The sequence below is a fragment of the Lissotriton helveticus genome, chromosome 7 (assembly GCF_964261635.1).
Source record: "Lissotriton helveticus chromosome 7, aLisHel1.1, whole genome shotgun sequence".
Lineage (NCBI taxonomy): Eukaryota > Metazoa > Chordata > Amphibia > Caudata > Salamandridae > Lissotriton > Lissotriton helveticus.
Window position 1 is genome coordinate 345,794,979 of NC_136068.1, and position 21,609 is coordinate 345,816,587.

Genomic DNA, 21,609 nt, shown 5'->3' on the forward strand with positions numbered 1-21,609 from the left:
AAAAAATTGCTCACCTCCTCACCCAGTCTGCCTTAATCCAGGTTACTATTGCTTTGGTCATGTCCCGCCTGGACTATTCCAACAGCGTCTATTTGGGACTTCCAGTGGGCTTGTCGAAGAGACTTCAACTTGTCCAGAATCAGGCGGCGAGACTCATTCTACAACAGCCAAAATGGTCTTCTATTAAACCAGGACTAGAAAAGCTACACTGGCTTCCGATCCCCCAGCGCATAGCCTTTAAAGCAGGTTGTATCACCTTCAAGGCCACACAAGATAAAGGCCCTGCCTTTATTCGTCGTCTGATTTCTAAATATATACCCACCAGAAGCCTGCGCTCTGCGCAAAAATCCCTACTGGAGGTGTCTCGCTTTAAAAGGAAGCGACAGGGAGGCTGCTGCTTTCGCCATCTAGCAGCCTCACTTTGGAACTCCATCCCCTTACCGATTAGGCAGAGTAAGGATCTACTCACCTTTCGTAAGGGATTAAAAACTTGGCTGTTCTCTCAAGCCTACCATTAGCCATTGTTAGCTCAGTGTTATGTTGGACGGATTCTTCACTTTTCCTATAGCGCCATGAAGCCCACGGGCGTACGAGCGCTCTACAAATTGATTTTAACATAACAAAGGTAGGGGAAGTGCTGGACTTTGGAGGGTAAAATTTACTATTCCAACTCCAACATAAGTAAAAGTTGAGAATGTGTTGAACTTTGGAGGGGTAAGATTTACTATTACCACTCCAGTCTCAGCAACAGTAGGGCAAATGTGGGACTTTGAAAGGGTATGATTTACTCTACAACCTCCAATCTGATCTGAGCAACAGTAGGGAAAGTGAAGGACTTTGTAGGGGCAGATTTACTATTTCTATTCCTACATACACAAAAGTAGGGAAAGTGTTGGAGTTTTGAGGGGTCACATATACTATTAGGAACAGTAGGGGAGGTGGTGGACTTTGGAAGCGGGTCAGATGTACTATTCCCACTCCAATCTTAGCAAAAGTACGGAATGTTTTGGACTTTGGAGGGGTCCAATTTACCATTCTCACGCCACTCTTAGCAATTGTTGGAAAGTGCAGGACTTTGGAAAGATTAGATTCACTATTCCCGCTTCCATTTGGGCAACAATAAGGTAATTATTTGACTTTGAAGAAGTCAGATTTCCTATTGTCTTGCCTTGCTATTTAAAAATATAACATTTAAAAATAGACAAAAAAAGACATTGAAAAAATATAAATTTAAAATTACAAATGAAAAAAAACTTTAAAAATGTCAATAATAACACTTCCCACCATTCTGCCTCAGAAACTAACGTGACAAACAATTAAAATTAAAACAATAAATACTATGGAAAATGAGAAATTATTACAGTAAACACAAATAAAACAATTACAATTGATACAATAAGTAAATATAAAATTAACACAATCGTAAAATAAATAAATTGATCAAACAATTAACAAATAATTACAAATCAACATATAATTAAAGTAACAATTAATCTATTAATTTAAATATTCATTGAATACGTAAATGAGATAACAAAATATACATTAAAAATATTAACAAACATAATATACATCCTCCCATCCTAGTCTCCTACAATCCCAATAACCCAACACAAAATTAACATTTTCTAATTAAAAATTGCATTTTTGGCACAAATACCTAAAAATGATATATAATTAAAATTAAAAACTGCATTTCATATAAACATTTGCAAAATATACTAAAATAAATTAAATACATATATTATGACAATAATAATAACTTACTTATGAGACTAACATAACTAACATTTGCCAAACTAAAATAAAACATATTACATACATTATTATTATAAAGAACAATATTAAATATATTAAAATGATATTCTTACTCTCAATATTAAGTCCCACAATAGTCTTGACATCACAATATTCTGGCAATGATATTTGTGCCGCATGACATCGTTGATTCAATATTTTGGTCACCCAGTACTGCTTGCTTCATGGGGCACAGCCTTTCCACCATGGTGCATCTTGGTGAATATATCAGTAGACGGCAATGTCTTATCTGTGGAAATATTGAAGTATGGGGGTCTCAGTCTGTTCTTTTAATGGCATACTTGCTAAGAGATTTTCACCTAATTCTACAGAGATGTGAAAAGGAGAGTACGCCCTCTTAAGATTCTAGAGTTTTACATAGTTTCACCTTGCCATTATTTTAAAACAAATCAGCCAACATTCAATAAACTGGTTGAGCCAGCCATCAGTGTCTAATAAAGAAAGCACTGTGTGAGGTATTGCAGCCTTATTCAGTGCTGGGCTGATAACTGCTGCTCCCAGCACCTGCCCATTTTGAACCTCTTCCCAGAGGGGAAGTTCATTCAAAGGGTCCTTCGAGCACAGAACCCTAAGATGTTAATTTTCCAACTGTAGTCTCTAAAAACAGGAGAAACTTGGTCCTAGGCTACCTCTAGAGATCGTCTATGTCCTGTAAGTGATCAAAGTTCTCAAACTCGACTCCAGAACTCCCTAGGGAATTGTAGATGTTGAAGCCAGAGGTTCTCTATTACCCAAAGTCTTCTGAATGGTCCCCCTTAGAAAATGTTGGCACATATATGGTGCACAGGTTGAGGAAGCCTGTGAATAAGGATGTCAGGGGCCGGTTGAAGGGTGGAGTGTCCATGCCATTCCTTGAAGGGGAAGAGGGTTGATACTCCAGCGACTGATGGCAAGATGGCCACAATGTTATTAAAATTTGAGAAAGATCCAAAGAAAGAGATAGACAGTACCAAGGAGCCCTGTCAAGATAAACTACTTGACATGCAGGCCCCCTAACAACAATTAAGGACATGATGGAGGAAGCAAGAGCAACATGAGAACTCATCTCCCTTGGAATCCTATCAGGATGAACACAGCGGGTGATTTGCCTCCTTAGAAATGGCAATGGCACTCTCTCCACTGAGTGCAGGTTTTCCTTCCTGATTAAAACTGATCCAATGCTTGGGGAGTTATTTTCCTCTGAGGCAGGCTCGGTTGTAGATGAGGGTCTCTTTGGGCAGACTTTTTTTTAAAGAGCTGAGCAGGTCTGTCATTACCTCAGTATTCCTCACGAAGGAACAGACAACCATGAAGAGAATCTTTGCCCCTAAGATTTTTGCCTAGGCGGGCTGAGGTAGGCAGCGATCGGCTCGTCGCTGGTTTTCTCAAGTCTGCCGGAGTGATCAGTGTTCCATCAGACCAGTCCAATTCCATTTGGTACATTTTTCCAGTCTAGGGGAGATCAAGGAACAAGCCACAGAAGTTTCATAGAAGATAACAATATCCCACGAGGGTTTCAGAGAAGAGTTATTCCTTATTCCCAGTTAAAGCTTGGGGAAGGCTGGTAGAGCTCCTTCCAGCTTGAACGTCTCTCACGCAGAATGTTTGGGTTCTGTAGACGGTCATGGGCTTCTTCATAGAGTTTTATGGTACCCCAAGGCAGGAGCATTGACCTCATCCACCAGTCTTTTAAAAAAATCAGAGAGTGGTGATGGACACAGAAGTCGTGAGTCTGGAAGGTAAGGGTGATATTGTAAAATCTTAACTTCACCATAGGGGATTTCTAATATCTTCCTGTTGCAAATAAGGTGAAATGGTTTCAGCCATTCATCAACCTCAAAGAATGTAATGGTTGGTTGCCCGGGTCCTCTTCACTATTGGGAGCTTCAGAGATTGAAGGCAACTCATCTTTGAAAGGGGCTGGGATATTCTGAGCTGGTTTTCTTCACAAAGGAGGCCAGGACGGAGGTCAGATGGTGGATGGAATTGCAAAACACTCTTCAAAATTGCCAAAGACCTGACGATAGAATCAGAAACCAGTCATTTGGGGTGGAGTGCCAGTTGACCACTGGTCACCAGAATAGTTGAATTTAAACATCAATTGCCCCAAGCTGTTGGCTGGCTATTTTGTGGTGATGTGTCTGATAGAAAGTCAATACCGCTGTTGCTATTGAGTATGGACAACGTGTCTGCAATCCTTTACATCAACAGATAGGGTGCAAGCAGATCTAAGGCATTAGTCAGACCCCCCAGGATATAGCGGCATGGATTAGCAAATTTAGCGGCACAAATATGGAAATTTAGCGGCACAAATATGGAAATTTTTGCGGCACTTTATTTTACTCATAATCATTCATTTTCAGCTTTAAAAGAATGGAAACTGTTTCAGCAGAGTATTCCACTTTGAAATATGCCCTGATGTGATGTCATTTCCTTTGATGTCCCCTTCCATTACCCCAAGCATTTTAATGAATTGATGCCCATGCTCTAGTTGGCCACCCCCCTCTTCCAAGGCCAGCACTCACCCCTCTCTTCCGAGGCCTGCACTCACCCCTCTCTTCCGAGGCCTGCACTCACCCCTCCTCTGAGGCCTGCACTCACCCCTCCTCTGAAGCCTGCACGCACCCCTCCTCTGAGGCCTGCACTCACCCCTCCTCTGAAGCCTGCACGCACCCCTCCTCTGAGGCCTGCACTCACCCCTCCTCTGAAGCCTGCATGCACCCCTCCCCTGAGGCCTGCTCATACATATCATTTTACAGGCCCCTGCACGAATTCAGGCCTTTCCACAAAGATGGTGATGGTGATGGGATATGTCGCCTGTGAAAGACGAGCTTCAGAAACAGAACCTGACCCGGTCCAGCAGTTCCTTCCTGGACTGGGGACTCTGCCAGAAGCCAAGAGAGTGCTGGGCCGGAGAAGTGACAGGAGAGACAGCTCGAGTCCGCGGTGAGACTGAACGGATGTGAAAGTGGCATAAACAGCTTCTCAAACCCTCTCTTTCCGCCAGACTGGAGCGAGGGCCGAGGTGTGAAATGAGCTTTTAATTACTAACAAGATTAGAAGCAGATGTGACGCCCCGGGATTGTGACACAAAGACACAAATGAAGCCGCCCTCTCCAGGCACACTTTCAATCGAGGAATTTAAAGCAGCCGACCCCAGCAGCCCCTCGGCTGGTTTGCAGCAGCCAGATCCTGCTGCTGGGGTGAAACAGTCGACTTTTGTCAGCCCCCCCCAGGATATAGCAGCTTTTTTGTAAAAAGGCGGCGCGATTTCTACCAAAGTGCCGATTTCGCTGGCACTTTGGTAAAAATCGCGGCATTTTTACCAAATTGCCGATTTCGCGGCAAACCGCTAAATCGGGAAATCCTGGAGGGTCTGATTAGTGGAGTTGTCCATGGATTTTTGGCACTACTACCTGGAAAATGACATTTCTGTGGTAATGGTGCATATTGGAAAGACCTCCAATATAGTGGCATATTGAAATTCCAGCTATGTGGAGGATCCCAGCAACTGGAGCCTGGCTCACCACTTCTTCATGAGCTTGATGGACAGATGGGGCCTTGCAAGGTGGTTCTCTTTGCTTCCATGCTGCATCCTCAACTGGAGGAATTCTTGAAGTTGGTGTGCGGATTCGGGAGCCTGAGAGGTGGGCATCTTTCTCCAAGATCAGGGGAGGACATCCATAAGTCTTTTCCCATTTACAATGTCACAAGGATGGTATCCCAAGTCTGGAGGCAGTTGGCGGAGGCGATCTTGGTGAACCTTTTGTGGGGAGCTCAAGTATGGTTTCCGGCTCCTCTAAAACTTTCTTAGAAGTATCCATTCTTTCTTCCCCAAAGAACCAACACATCCTGGTGAACTGTTGAAGACAACCTCAGCAACCAGTCATTATGGGATCTCTTCGTTTCATGGCATGAAGGATTTTTGTAGATGCTGATTTGTCCCATCTCTTTTGCGACAGGCTGAGATTCTCATCCAAAGAGCTTGGGCAGACACTACAAAGGTGATCATGGTGCAGGTGGGGAATGGTATGGGGTCTAAATCCAATGGGAGCCAGTATTGTCCACATAGTGAACTTCCTTATGGACGGGAGAGGCTTAGCCTACAGCTTAGAGAACGGTGTATGTTCTGCTACTTCAGCTTGACGTTTGCCTAAAGAAAAGTTCCTGTGGGTGAACACCCCTTGGTTTGCAAACGTTTGAGAGGCATTTCTCTTTCCAAGACCCCGGCGCCCAGATATTCTGGCTTAAGAGATGTGAGTTTGGTTCTGAATCCACCCCACCCTCCCCAAGCCTTTGAACTAGTTCCTCTCCAGAAGGGAGATCTCAGCAAACCTGGTAATGTTCATATGTCTAATGTCTTGTGGGAATGACTCAGGTCTGATAACCATATACTTGTTGGCCAAAATGCCCACTTTGGAGTGAGTGACATCTGTAATCACAAATAGGATTAAATCCAATACCAGCTTTGTAACATATCCTTGCTTTCCAAATTCTTCTAACATGTGGAAACAAGAAGGTGGAAATCCACCCATCATGTGTTAACCAACTCCTGCTTTCTATCTGAAATCCTTTTATAGCGGTTTTGTCTTCAACAATTGCTAGGTGTTTCTGCTGAGGCATGCTGTAAACAATAGCATTTGTACTCATAAAGAGACTTGAGGACATCATGGCTGGCATATTGGTCAACCGAGTCTATCTTCGAGCAAATTTCTTTTAAGCTATTAGTGGAGAAGACTTCACTGGTTGTGAATAAGCTTTTAACTTGAATAATCCTTGCCTAGCTATTGTGACAGAAGATTTCAATTCTATTAAGGTCACAGCAATGAGGATTATCCCCATCCAGCTTTTTTGTTAGCCGTACTTCCTGAATGAAGTTATAAGGCTAAGTATTACTCTAAGTACGCTAAAGGTGAAAGTAATATGATCACTGATGTGTTTTTTGTTGCTTGTCCAATTCTTCTGTTCAGGTTTAACCCCTTCGACGCTCATGACGAGCTCAGCTCGTCATGGAGTTTCCATTGACTTCAATGGAAATTACATAATAAGGATGGAAAAGGCCTTAGCATCCAAGTGGTTAACGAATGGTATTTTGATGAAGTCTCTTTTTTGGGACAAATGTGTTGACTTTTGTTCTTTGTCATAGTTTCAGAATCTAAACAGGAGTAATTGTAACAAGCAATGTACGCCATTAGCAAGAAGAAAAGAGGATATCTCGAAATATATGGCATGGATTAAGGTCAACAGTTGCTCCTGTTTGGTGGATGTCTCGAAGCCCTCATACCCTGTGATTCGTTGTTCGCTTGTCCCCACCACAGTTTCTTAGACCAATATGAGTGTTTTACTTCTTCTATTTTAGCTTCTTTGATGCTGCTGGAGTTGGAAAGAAAAGAGAATAATGCATAATCTTTGCTGAAGAATTGTTAATAGAGTTAAAACTTTCTCTCATAATGTCTAGGAAATGTTACATTCATGGTGGATTTAGTGACTATGAAGTGCCCTAGTGCTGTTGCAATAGAGCAGGCCTAAATTATTACTCCCAGTACTTAGCTTCATATTCGCCCTGTGGCTCTTGTAAGCAACATGCAGTTTGTTTTTGCCATACATATTATTCATTATATCGAAACTCTACTTTGGATTCATCTGTCCAGAAGAAATTTTCCTACATGTCTTGTGGTTTATTCAGGTGTTTCTTAGTAAACTTAAGCCGTGCAGAAATATTGTATTTAGAGAGAACTTCACCTGCTTTCATTTAATTGTTCAGTTTTATTTTAATGGTATAATCATGAACTCTTATTTTACCATGTTGACTCAATGCAAATTTGAGGATCCTTGAAATATCTAAGAACACCACTTAACCTGATCTTGGGTGAATTTTTTGTGACGTTCACTCTTGTGTGGATTGACAACAGTCCTTGCTTGGGAAATGGCTTATTAATTTTTCCCAGACTGGTGAGAAGCAACAATTAATGTAAGGCATTTTTGAAGTACAAAGCACACCATAGGTTCATGATACAAAACAATTAAATAAACATGCAGTAAGAAGTTACGAGTGTGTTAGGCAAAGGTCTAGAAATCAATATTGGGCACAACCAAATAACGGTATTCTTAGTGCTTCCAATACATAGTATTTTTTACAGGGCCTTTATTCATTAAAGGCCTAATTTACAGTTTGGCAGACAGGAACACTGTCACAAATGTGACGGGTATCCTGTTCGCCTTATCATAAGTGCATTATATTCTAATGGACTTGTAATAAGGCGGATGATATATCTGTCACATTTGTGATGGCTTTCCCTCTGCCAAACAGCCTGATAAAGAGTTGGCAAAGGGGGACTCCATCACTAATATGATGGCTATCCTGTCTGCATTATTACAAGTGCATTATACCATAATACCTGTAATAAGGCAGACTGGATATTCGCCATGTTTATGATGCAGAACCAGTCTGCCACACTCTAAATCAGTTCGTTTGAGCTACTTAAGGATGAAGAGAACCCTCCTACCCTCAAAGCTCTCAAGACTGTGGAGGCCTCTAGCCCCTCTCTCGTTCCAACCCAGTGTCTTTTAGCAAATGTTTTAAATGACAGGCACATTTTTATCAAATTTGGTTAATTTGCCACTGATCAACGTAGTTAATGTAAATGTAAATGTCGGAATTTGTAAAGCGCACAGCTACCTCCACCGGAGGTGTCCCGGCGCTGTCCGTATACCGCTTAGGAACCCTTCCTGGCTTTCCTGGGAAATGTCCACTCCTGGGCACCCCCCCAGGTGCAGCCAGGCATCCCAGCGCTTTTGGGGCCGTTTGTGGAGACTAAGCAAGCTATTGCCCAGAGTTGCAGCGTGGGACCCATGATCAATACAGGTACTGAGGCGAGAATAGCCAGTCAGGGGAATTAATGAGTCGGAGACTCGCCGAGGCAGGAATCGGACCCTGGTCCCTGGCCAGAGCTCTGCATCAAGGTCTGCCTGCTCTAACCATTGTTATTTACAACAAGGGGTGGTGATGGACAGAGTCTCTGAATTAAGCAGAGTACTCTCACCCAGTCAAGTGATCAGGGCTAGATCCAACACCGTTTTTTAGCTCATTGCACCATCCCAGTTTCAGAACCTGGCTGTATGCAAATTAGTCTGTCCCTGGCCCAGTGCATCATGGGAACAGGGCAGACCAGACTACAAAAGCCAATTCTTACACTGGGAAGGAAACAAGCTTCCGGGGACCGGTTTCTGCCATTTCAGGCGTCTTCGGCCCGGCTTGCTTGAATCCTGATGGTGCAATGAGCAAGGGACTCACATCTGAGTATACCCTTCCACGCTTAGGGTGGACAAAATTATTTACAACAAGGGGTGGTGATGGACAGAGTCTCTGAATTAAGCAGAGTACTCTCACCCAGTCAAGTGATCAGGGCTAGATCCAACACCGTTTTTTAGCTCATTGCACCATCCCAGTTTCAGAACCTGGCTGTATGCAAATTAGTCTGTCCCTGGCCCAGTGCATCATGGGAACAGGGCAGACCAGACTACAAAAGCCAATTCTTACACTGGGAAGGAAACAAGCTTCCGGGGACCGGTTTCTGCCATTTCAGGCGTCTTCGGCCCGGCTTGCTTGAATCCTGATGGTGCAATGAGCAAGGGACTCACATCTGAGTATACCCTTCCACGCTTAGGGTGGACAAAATTATTTACAACAAGGGGTGGTGATGGACAGAGTCTCTGAATTAAGCAGAGTACTCTCACCCAGTCAAGTGATCAGGGCTAGATCCAACACCGTTTTTTAGCTCATTGCACCATCCCAGTTTCAGAACCTGGCTGTATGCAAATTAGTCTGTCCCTGGCCCAGTGCATCATGGGAACAGGGCAGACCAGACTACAAAAGCCAATTCTTACACTGGGAAGGAAACAAGCTTCCGGGGACCGGTTTCTGCCATTTCAGGCGTCTTCGGCCCGGCTTGCTTGAATCCTGATGGTGCAATGAGCAAGGGACTCACATCTGAGTATACCCTTCCACGCTTAGGGTGGACAAAATTATTTACAACAAGGGGTGGTGATGGACAGAGTCTCTGAATTAAGCAGAGTACTCTCACCCAGTCAAGTGATCAGGGCTAGATCCAACACCGTTTTTTAGCTCATTGCACCATCCCAGTTTCAGAACCTGGCTGTATGCAAATTAGTCTGTCCCTGGCCCAGTGCATCATGGGAACAGGGCAGACCAGACTACAAAAGCCAATTCTTACACTGGGAAGGAAACAAGCTTCCGGGGACCGGTTTCTGCCATTTCAGGCGTCTTCGGCCCGGCTTGCTTGAATCCTGATGGTGCAATGAGCAAGGGACTCACATCTGAGTATACCCTTCCACGCTTAGGGTGGACAAAATTATTTACAACAAGGGGTGGTGATGGACAGAGTCTCTGAATTAAGCAGAGTACTCTCACCCAGTCAAGTGATCAGGGCTAGATCCAACACCGTTTTTTAGCTCATTGCACCATCCCAGTTTCAGAACCTGGCTGTATGCAAATTAGTCTGTCCCTGGCCCAGTGCATCATGGGAACAGGGCAGACCAGACTACAAAAGCCAATTCTTACACTGGGAAGGAAACAAGCTTCCGGGGACCGGTTTCTGCCATTTCAGGCGTCTTCGGCCCAGCTTGCTTGAATCCTGATGGTGCAATGAGCAAGGGACTCACATCTGAGTATACCCTTCCACGCTTAGGGTGGACAAAATTATTTACAACAAGGGGTGGTGATGGACAGAGTCTCTGAATTAAGCAGAGTACTCTCACCCAGTCAAGTGATCAGGGCTAGATCCAACACCGTTTTTTAGCTCATTGCACCATCCCAGTTTCAGAACCTGGCTGTATGCAAATTAGTCTGTCCCTGGCCCAGTGCATCATGGGAACAGGGCAGATCAGACTACAAAAGCCAATTCTTACACTGGGAAGGAAACAAGCTTCCGGGGACCGGTTTCTGCCATTTCAGGCGTCTTCGGCCCGGCTTGCTTGAATCCTGATGGTGCAATGAGCAAGGGACTCACATCTGAGTATACCCTTCCACGCTTAGGGTGGACAAAATTATTTACAACAAGGGGTGGTGATGGACAGAGTCTCTGAATTAAGCAGAGTACTCTCACCCAGTCAAGTGATCAGGGCTAGATCCAACACCGTTTTTTAGCTCATTGCACCATCCCAGTTTCAGAACCTGGCTGTATGCAAATTAGTCTGTCCCTGGCCCAGTGCATCATGGGAACAGGGCAGACCAGACTACAAAAGCCAATTCTTACACTGGGAAGGAAACAAGCTTCCGGGGACCGGTTTCTGCCATTTCAGGCGTCTTCGGCCCGGCTTGCTTGAATCCTGATGGTGCAATGAGCAAGGGACTCACATCTGAGTATACCCTTCCACGCTTAGGGTGGACAAAATTATTTACAACAAGGGGTGGTGATGGACAGAGTCTCTGAATTAAGCAGAGTACTCTCACCCAGTCAAGTGATCAGGGCTAGATCCAACACCGTTTTTTAGCTCATTGCACCATCCCAGTTTCAGAACCTGGCTGTATGCAAATTAGTCTGTCCCTGGCCCAGTGCATCATGGGAACAGGGCAGACCAGACTACAAAAGCCAATTCTTACACTGGGAAGGAAACAAGCTTCCGGGGACCGGTTTCTGCCATTTCGGGCGTCTTCGGCCCGGCTTGCTTGAATCCTGATGGTGCAATGAGCAAGGGACTCACATCTGAGTATACCCTTCCACGCTTAGGGTGGACAAAATTATTTACAACAAGGGGTGGTGATGGACAGAGTCTCTGAATTAAGCAGAGTACTCTCACCCAGTCAAGTGATCAGGGCTAGATCCAACACCGTTTTTTAGCTCATTGCACCATCCCAGTTTCAGAACCTGGCTGTATGCAAATTAGTCTGTCCCTGGCATGCTCTAACCATTGAGCCACACTTCTCCATCTGTCCATGGCACAAATGTTCCAAACATTTGTCCACCACATAGTTGTTGGTGGAGTCTGAGTCAATCAATCAATCAATAAATAACTTTATTCGATTTGAAAACAAATCATAAAAGCATATATAAAACCAAACATACATAAAATATCACTCTCTGATACAATTCAGTACATTAGAGCAGGCATTGGGAGGTTGTCACATGATTACTACAGCCCTGTTAGATCAGACATTGCGTGCCAATAACCCAGGAACCCTTTCTCTCTTCTTTAGTCACCCCTAGTTTTCCTTAATTAAACAGCGACTCTCAGGAAATTAGCCACACAAAATAGGGTATGTACATCAGAAGAAAGCTTTAAAAACAACAAGGCTACTCGCGCCTGTCTAAAACCAGTTCGATTTAATAAGTCCTTTGTTGGACCTGCGATGGGCAAGCCCAGCACAAAGGGGGTAGCTTGGCTCAAGTGACAAGGCAAGTGAAGGCTGTAGTGTTAAGCCGGCTCTGATCCAATAATAACTCCTTGTACATCCACACCAAAAAGAAGGACACCACACCACTGCTGTAGAAAAATACGATTCCTTTATATAAAAGTTCTTTGTTGTAAATAGGGTTGACTGGGGAAGCACATATACATTTCTTTTGGTCATACAGTTCTGGTAATAAATAGTATTAATAAATAGAATAACTTCAGGGATGAGTATCACAATAAATATCAGAATAAATATCAGAATAAATATTGGTTCACTTAAATAAACAACCACATATTTCTTCTGGTATCGCTGCCACCAATTAAATACTTTAGAATCATTACAATACGCTTCAAATGGGAAAGATAACTCTTACAGTTTATGCTGTTTTCAATGACCAGGTATACGGCTTCTCTGAGCACAAAATAAGGTTTGGGACTCTTTAATAATCACTCAGGGCGTATGCGCGTATATCTAAAAGGCAAGGAAACACAGTAAATACATCATTTGCACTTGGCGGTCACCGGGATAGGATCTCTGCTTTGCCGGTGAAGTCTATGCGCGCCTACGGGCTTTAGCACCACTTGAGCACAGGCGACACCAGTTCAAAGTCTTTAGACTGACAAACGGGCTGCCGGAGAGGTCACACAACCTTCGCGCACAGTCAAATGAATGCCGGTTCACAGTTCATTCACAACGCTGCATTCACTATGAAGAAACGGGCCCACCTCACATCAGCTGCAATCAAAATACGATTCAGTCGGGCACAGCACTTCTCTCGTTAGCGACGGGGCTCTCAGGGGCTCCACGGACCTCCCTCCGACTTCCGCATACAGGATGGTTCCCGCCCACAGCTACAGCTCCCGGGTCACTGGGGAGTGGCAGAGACGCTAGTCCCGTCCAACGAAGGCCGGCCTTTCCCCGCCCCGGCGCATCACCTCACCTTCAATCTGCGCAGGAAGCGCTCTACGCTGGTGGGGCTCGGAGACGTCCGAGCTCCCCTCTAGAGGCACCTGTCGCGAAGGGGGCACAGCTGACGATCGCGGTCGCGGCGAACTTGCTCTCGCCTCGCGACTCAATAAATCGATCACAGTTCACCACCGGGGGGCAGGGAGGCACACGAATCTGGCCACAGTCTTTTGGGGGCAATGAGGTACTCGCTGGGCAGGCGCTGTAGGCGCTAGATCACTTCTCACGTAGCTGACTGGAACGCCAGTCAGACACAACGCCAGCAACCCTTTGCTGCTCTACTGCCTGCGCTACCAGCCACCTAAGGGGTCAACAGGGCAGGTGTCAATCTGGTGTCAAGTCTGGAATCTCTTCTCTAGTCTGAACTAATCTCCATCCACATCTCAAATCTAAAATGGCCGCCAGGGACTGGATCTTATATAGCCAGTGCCCTGGGGTACTGGCACGAGCCAGAAGGTTCTAGAACCTTCTCTGGCTGTGACAATGACATGGCACTCTTGAGGGGTATTTAGGACACTCACAGCCACCGTACTGGGGTTCTAGAGCAGCCATTTTGTGTACCTGAGGAAAACAAAGGAATTCCTGTCAGAAATGCGCGCCAAACAAAGGGCGCCAAAACCTCAAAAGGCCAGGGTTCATGAAGGCTCCAATGGGAGTCACTTCACATGAGGAAAAAGGGTGTCCACCATTTTAGGTTCATTTATACAGGTTGACAACCCCAGTTTGTAATGCCACAGGTTTGGGCCAGGCACCTTGTAAATAGGTGCCACAAACCTTGTGAGCAACTGGGCCTCAAGGAACATCTAACCCCATGAGACAACATATAAAAAGTCCTGGTAGACAAATAAAAAGCGACAAATTTTGGGAGGTACAGGGGAACAAAAGAAATCATAGTGGTGAGGGGACTCTCAGAAGCAGACGGGTCTAACATCCTTAAACACTTTTTCCTGGGAAAAGCATAGTACGGGGAGAGAATAACCAGGTGAAGTGTATCCTGTGGAGACCTATTGTCGCAGCCACAGGGCCCTCACTCTTCGATATTTTTAACAAAACTTGCCGGTACCACTAGAAAGTGATGGAAAAAATCTACTCTAAAATGGGTAATTAAAAATCTATTGTGTGGGCTCGTCATTAACTTTAAATAAGGTTCAATTCCCAGGGTTGCCTTCACTAGTGTATGGGCTCTAACTGTAGGTTTAGCAAGTTCAATAGCCTCTCGATGACCACGGCAAACCTTCAATGCAGGGCTTTAATCTCAGCCCTGTCCTTTACATATTTTATCCAGGGAATTCTCATCGAATGGTCCAAGGATAAACTATCCTGGAGGACCATCCTTGTGAAGCCTGCCTCTATGTTTGTCCAGCATTTGAGACAATATTAGAGGGGCTTGACTGCTATCTGGCCAGATATATATTTAACCCCCAATTCTTCGGGGACAGAAAATACCGGGATACTTTGAGGGACCTTCACTAAACCCCTTAAGTAATTATTTTCTTCTCTTTGTAAGTCAGTAGTCGTATTAAAAGCCCAGACCTCGCTTCCATGTAACACCTTGGCACAACAGACCGAATTGTAGATCTTAAGAATCATAACAGGAGTCCAACATCCTAACCTGTGTGCAAAGTTTGTTATAGAGCCTGTAGACTTTTTCAGGGCCAAACACTTCTCCTTTAATAAATGTTTGAAATTCAGGTGACCATCTAAGAGCATTCCCAGGTATGTGAATGCTGGAACTTTACCCAGAACGTGTGAACCTATGACATGTTTGTATGAGTTTTTTGCCTTTTTCCCCATCTCCATAACATATGATTTTGTTAGGTTAGGGGAAAAATCCAAATTTTCCATAAACTCTACAAAACCATCAATTAAAAGATGTAGAGCACGTGGGGTTCGAGCAAGGAGCACCGCATCATCTGCGTAAAGCAGAACTGGGACCGCCTTTTTCCTATTCTGGGTGAGTCTGCCCTGATTTCATGTAGTGTCTTATCTAGGCCATTATATAAGGTGAACAGAAGTGGCGCTGGTATACAGCCTTGTCTTACCCCACTTGAGCAATTAAAATACTCCGTCACCTTCCCCTCCTGCATTTATCGTACTGCTGCTGTGGTATTGATATGGAGCACTTGCAGGATATTTATTAATCCCGGGTCTACCCCAAGCTCATCCAATATTGTCCATGGCTTACTATGATTCATGCGGTCGAATGCCGCTGTGAGGTCCATAAAGGCTAAGTATAGTGGCCCCTTCTTAGCTAGTGTATATTTGGCAGTAATGAGGTATAGGTTTAGGCATTGATCTACGGTAGATTTGCCCGGGCGAAACCCATATTGTACATCTGTGATACTTTGTTTATCCTCCGCCCATTCCATCAACCTGTTTAAAATAGCCCGACCCAACACCTTCGTAGAGACGTCTGTCAAAGAAATGGGTATATAACAATGTGGGCTATCCCTATCCCTTTTCTTGAATATGGGCACAATTATTGCCGATGACCAGGAAGCTGGAATAGCTGAGCTTATAGCAGCGTTTAGAACCCTAGTTAATCAGGGCGCCCAGACGTCCGGGTTACTAAGAAAAATATCTGGGGGGACCCATCTGGCCCCGGTGCCTTATTCCTCGTTAGGCCCTCAATTCCTGCATTCACTTTGTCCACCGATAAGGTAACAGGGATAAGGCGTGGTACTACTTGTACTAACTGCAGTTCCCTCTGACTGCAGTGGAAGTTATACAGTCCCTGAAAATGCTGCTTCCAAGTTTCTGGTAAAATATTATTACTCAGCCCTGGCTTATCTTGGTCTGCGAAGCAGGGTTTATTAATTACTCCCCAGAATCAGGCGGAGTCCTTCAGCTCCGCCGCCTCCATGAGCTCCTCCCATGCCTCGCGTTGTAATTGGCCTTTCGCCCTTTGACTACTAATTTGAAACTTACACGACATTCCGCCACACGCTTCCTGTCCCTTCAAATTTGTTTCAGTGCCACTTTGAGCCTTCTCAAGGCCTGTGAGCATTGCCTGTCGAACCACTTTGGGTCCCCCCTTCGAGCTTCGGAAGTGGACCTTAACAGACTGTGCACCAGGTTGGCGACCTTATTAAAGGCTTCTAGTAGGTCCACCCTCTCCACTCCCAGATCTAGACATTTCATTATCTCCTGATACCCCTTGTGGAATATAGAGGGATTAAAAGCAGCTATATCCATCTGGCACCATCTGAACCTCCTAGCTTGATCTGTTGCCACAACTGACCCCCCACCATCTTGACTATTTACAACTGACAAATAGGGGTGGGCCTCAAGCTCAAGTGTCAGGGAATTGCGGTCAATGAATGCACTATGATTTATATTAAACTGGGATGCACACCTCTAAACCAAAGAGGAAACAAAAATAAAGTCAATGTAGGAGCAGCATCCTTGTCCTTTAAAGGTGGGAGGAACCTCCCTACCCCTACCGCTAGCAATCATATCTATTGTATGTATTAACCCATATACGCCTAGAAGACCGGTCAACTCAGTTCCCAACTACGTGTGCTCTAAATGGGGCCATCCCTTAGAGGGCAAGATGCCCAATCGCCCTGGGACACCCTACGGTGTGGGCACAAATGACAATTGAAATCGCCCACCAATATCAGTTGTGATTGAGCCAGCCCTTTACCACAAGTATATTCCAGACACCTATTTAATACGTTAGAACTACCTACGCCCTGCTCGTTCGACATTGCATTATAGAAATTCATTATAATAAGCCTAAAAGATTTGTGGGTTTCAGTCCTTGGACAACACTTGACTCCCATGCCAAGGATTCCCACCTGCCCTGGATTCTTAAATCTATAAATATAGTCAAGCCCTCTTTGCTCTACCCGAGCTCGATCTTACTGCCGTACATGCAAAGGTTTTATATCCTTCAATAAAACAGGTTTTCTCTGTCTCACAAGTTTCCTGTAGACAGATTATGTTAAACTGTCTCACGTAGGTAAGCCATTGTGTATCCCCCAGTTTATTAGATAATCCTGCTACGTTCCATGAGATGATTTTCAGGTCTCCACTGTGTCTTATGTCCGTATACGTTACGGGTGTAATACTGACCCCTCTGGTGGCTGATTTGCCTGGGTGGTTTATATTCTGCGAGTCGGAGTCCCTGGTTCGCATTGGGGGTATTACAGGTGTTCTCCCATGTGACTCCACCCTCCTTTCTACCACCTCTGTGCTAACTGAGTGAATATCGCTAAGACTACCACCCTCCTCCCTGGGAATTAGTCAGTCAATATCATTCAGGTCTCTAAGTGGCGCAAAAACGTTAGTAACTGCCACTGCACCAGTCACGGCGTCATTCAGGCATGTGCATTGGTGGTCTGGCTGCTAGAAGTCCTCCTGAGGTCGTGCGTGAGAGTTCATCATTTTCACCCGTATCACCTGGCCCGTAAGCAATAAAACACTTAACAATGTAAATTTAAAAGTAACACCCTGACTGCTTGCTACCCATTAGTTTGCAAAATGAAGGGCATAACTTGGTTATTCACTGATCGGGCCCCTCTGCAGAGTTTCAAGTCATATATGATTTTATCACACTTTCATGACAAAATGGGTATAGCTGAAAAGATGGGTTTTATTCGTAGGGTTTCTGCTCAATATTTTACAGGCCTCAACAGTACTTTCATGTAAGGCTGGTAAAATATTGGCCAGTATTTTTTACTTTATAAATATTAACATTAAACAGTAAATAAAAGAAGAAATTGCATAAAATATATTTCAACGTTTTCAAAATTGCTTCCAAACGACTGGTGAAGCAAATAAATGCCACTTTGTCATGTTCAAGGTGACTACAAAGGATTTTCTGCAAACCCCGGCTCAAGTGCCGGTTCCTTGCCTTTACCAATGCTAAAACACGAATAAATGGATTTCAAAGGCTCCTGAAGCCAAAAAGCTGTACCTGTTCACACTGTGTAGGGCCAACTGAGGCACATACCCTGCAGTCATAGGGACCAGGCAGAGCAACTGCTCTAAGCCTTTAGTACTCTACTTAATCATCCTTCCAAAAAAAAAGCTTCTGGTGACATGATGCAGTTCGGGTGCATGACAAGCTGAGTTTGTTCTTTCTTTAGTTCAGTGGTCAAAGTGGGTGGGATCTGAGGGGGACGACGTGCCCATACTTTTTTAATTTTAGACAAACAGTTTGCTTACCATTTATGCAAAGACAACCGCCTCGGATTCCAAGGGTGTAAGTGCTTCAGCTTTATTTTCAGACATTGAGCCTCCTGTGCTGTGGGGTCGATGGAGGGGCAGATAGCTCAACAAGCCTTCTTACCAGGGTGCCTTCTTGCCTGACAGGAATTAAAATGTCCATAACTGGTTAATCTGCATATCTAAAGGGTGCTTGGAAGCTGGTACAGGATTTAACCTATGGAATACACTTGAAGCTGCCTGATGACACTGATGTATTCTTTTTTAAGTGGTACTGCAAGGTAGTTACCAGCTGAGCTGGTAAGTGTGTTATTTTAAAAGACAGTTATCAGAATAATTTGCACTATGTACAGTGTGGATATTACTAAAATCTATATTTTGGAAGCACTTTTTTTATTTGACACCTTTTTGTGCATTTTTAGCAGCGTATCTTATACTGTGTGTAATGCAAGTTGAAAATAATTACTTACATATTCATAGTGCTTTCTGTCACAGACTGGGACCTCGTAGCACTAAACATATGCAAGTCACTACTCTCCACTGCATTAAGCAGGACTCAATTCTGTGGCTCTGTGATTAGAGACACAGACCTCTGCAGTGTATTATCAAATAGAAGTTTCATAATGTACATACTCCCTATCCTATAATTAACTTAACTTGCATTTATTTTTCATTTCATATGCTTATTTTATAAGTAGTTACCTGGAGGTGAAACCGAAAAAAGTTACTGAATATTTTGTTTGTTGGCCGTCTTTGATCCCGCCCCCACGCTCACTCAACCATCCCCTATTGCGCGTAGCATCAAAATGCACTTCCACCGCTTCTTTAGTTGCAAAGGCAAAAGGTAGAAAGCGGCAAAGAGTCTTATTTCAATACGTTTTTCCATCTGACAGGGATCAGTCCTGGCCCAATCTGACCACATAGCACAGCACTTAGAGTAATTGAGCGTTCTCCAGAGGTCACCTCCATGAGGCAGGTGTCAGAAACCTCACCTCTCCTATTTTTCCTCTCCCTAGAACCACGAGGTGTCCTCCAACCCACACCCCTCGCCCTTAGCCTCTCCTCGAACCAAGTGTCGCACTTACCGGGCCCTAGTTGCACTTGTTTCACCATGAAAGCCCTTCTCGTCTATCCGACTCTCCTTACTGGCTAGGGAGTGCCCCCTCTTTTTATAAGCTTATCCTTCATCTTGCACATCCACCCGACGAGGTTTCCTTCCTTCCTCGTCTGAAAAGAGCGCGAAATTTCTCGGACTACCTGGCAGCCCCAGCCAGCAACGGACATTTCTGTTCCCACACAGCCGGCACGCGGTTACTTTTGATTGGTCTACGTCGCCAGTTGATACGCGCTTTATGGCAATGCGGGTGCGGATGCGTTTCATTAGCGGTGAGGTAGGCGAGGCGTGGATGTTAACGTCCCCGACGCTTTTTGTGTGCGTGGTTTCCAGGAAATCTGACCTAAATGTTCAGCAGCGTGCTAGAGCTACGAGTCGACGAATACTGTGTTTTGGAGCCCTCAGGAGACTAGAAGGTAACTCTTAAAGGAAACTTTAGTTATTTGGAAGTGTATACGTGTGGTCCCCAATTATGTAATGTATTTGTCCCGCAACGCATTTCAACGCACACGTTTTTATTGCACTCTTATTTTCCCATTTAGTAATGCTACATAAAGGTCATTTAAAATAGTCAAACGTATTCATAATATCAATCTCAGTTATTGGAACTCAGTCGGTACAATTTTTTAAGGCATTTCATCAGGCAGCCATGTATGTAAAGTGAAGCTGCCATTGGTTATAAGGCAAAAAGAAAAGTAATGTAAATAACTTTTTGTTAGAAGGCGAATTTGTGAATTTTATGCACTTCGTTTTGACTGTAGGATAGTGGAAATTTTGTGAAATGTGCATAGTAATTATCACTGGCTATCCTCAACATTTTGGACAGGTGCACCACCGAACCTGGCATACATAGCACACCGCCTGATGTACGTGCACTCCAAACCTTTTCGTAGAGGTTGGTACCTATATGTCTTTTTAGAGCACATTTAGTTACGCTGTGGCGAGACTGGTCAAAATAACAATGGCCTAGTTGGTGACGGCTACTTCTTAATACTTGGAACTAATGACGTAAAGCAAAATTATGGAGCCCCTCCCCAGAATGTAATGAGGAGCACGAGTCTCCCATAACTTACAGATATGCCTTGGGATGAATGAGGGTCCCCTTCAAGAGTTGGTGCTCGCAGGAGGGCTGGGGCCAACCCTGCCCTGCAGGAGCCTGTGTTACACCCCTGCTTGGAACACCAAAGAATCAACATAAATAGTAGGTCTCCAAATGACAGCAGCAGGACTTTCAGTATGCTGACTTGGAATATTAACCTAAGCAAGAATGTTGTCATCCACATATACATTCATTTCATTGACTTAAGCACTCACGCCAAAATCAAACTTTGATCACCTTTATAACTTAAGGCCCTGAATCCCATATCACCCATGGGCAGGTTGAATCCCCGATCAAGGATGAGTAACCCACCCCTAAAGGGCAAAGCAAAGACATGATGCAATACAGCCAACAAAGGGACTGCCCGAGTCAAGGTGATTTAGAACCACAAGGAAATGTATCACATCCAGCAAGGGAAAATAAATGAAAATGCTAACCACTCAGTGGTGCAGTTCCAAAGAGGAATACAGTAATGAGCAACCTGACACAAGTGGCACATCATCCTTAAGACAAGAATCACTGAATAATTCTCTAAGGAGCTCCCTTAATGATAATGCAGGCAAGGTAGACAAAGCAGACAAGGCAGTCCCCTGGCCTCCCCTCTTAACCATGGTTCTAGTCACTGTGGAGGCCCTAAACTATTATTCGGAGAAGTTTGCCATCCGGGTGGAATTGCTAAACAGGTTGGAGCTTTATGTTACCGGAATTGATGCCAACATAGAAACACTGACACTCTGTATCCACATCAAGAAGGGCTATTGAGGTTGGTCCCATGTCATGTTCAGGCTCCCCACTCATGGAACAAGTTAATGTTCCCTGCCAAGTGTCCTACTATCACTAATAAAAGAGCTAAAGTGTTATTAAAAAAACTTTTGTTAGCAGGCCCAATGTAGGGTCTGAAACACTCGGTGCAATAAACAACACCCCTAATCCCTCACGTTGATCACAAAACAATGAGTGCCAAAAGAGCTCGAAAATAAAATGGTAAAATCGAGGAATCTGAAAATTCAATACCATCCATTCTCGATAAACCACAAAAGCAAATAA

At 44.4% G+C, this 21,609-nt stretch overlaps 2 long non-coding RNA genes across 3 annotated transcripts in view; one reads left to right on the forward strand and one right to left on the reverse strand.

Annotated features, from left to right (window-relative positions):
* Positions 1-19,629, reverse strand: part of LOC144766758 (uncharacterized) — an 837,531-nt gene extending 817,902 nt beyond the window's left edge. For both annotated transcript variants that reach the window (XR_013597910.1, XR_013597911.1), the window contains exon 1: positions 19,435-19,629. This is a non-coding gene — a long non-coding RNA (uncharacterized LOC144766758). The remainder of the gene's footprint in view (positions 1-19,434) is intronic.
* Positions 19,630-19,757: 128 nt separating this feature from the next.
* The window catches only part of LOC144766759 (uncharacterized), a 450,908-nt gene continuing 449,056 nt past the window's right edge, over positions 19,758-21,609 (forward strand). The window contains exon 1 of the long non-coding RNA XR_013597912.1: positions 19,758-19,879. This is a non-coding gene — a long non-coding RNA (uncharacterized LOC144766759). The remainder of the gene's footprint in view (positions 19,880-21,609) is intronic.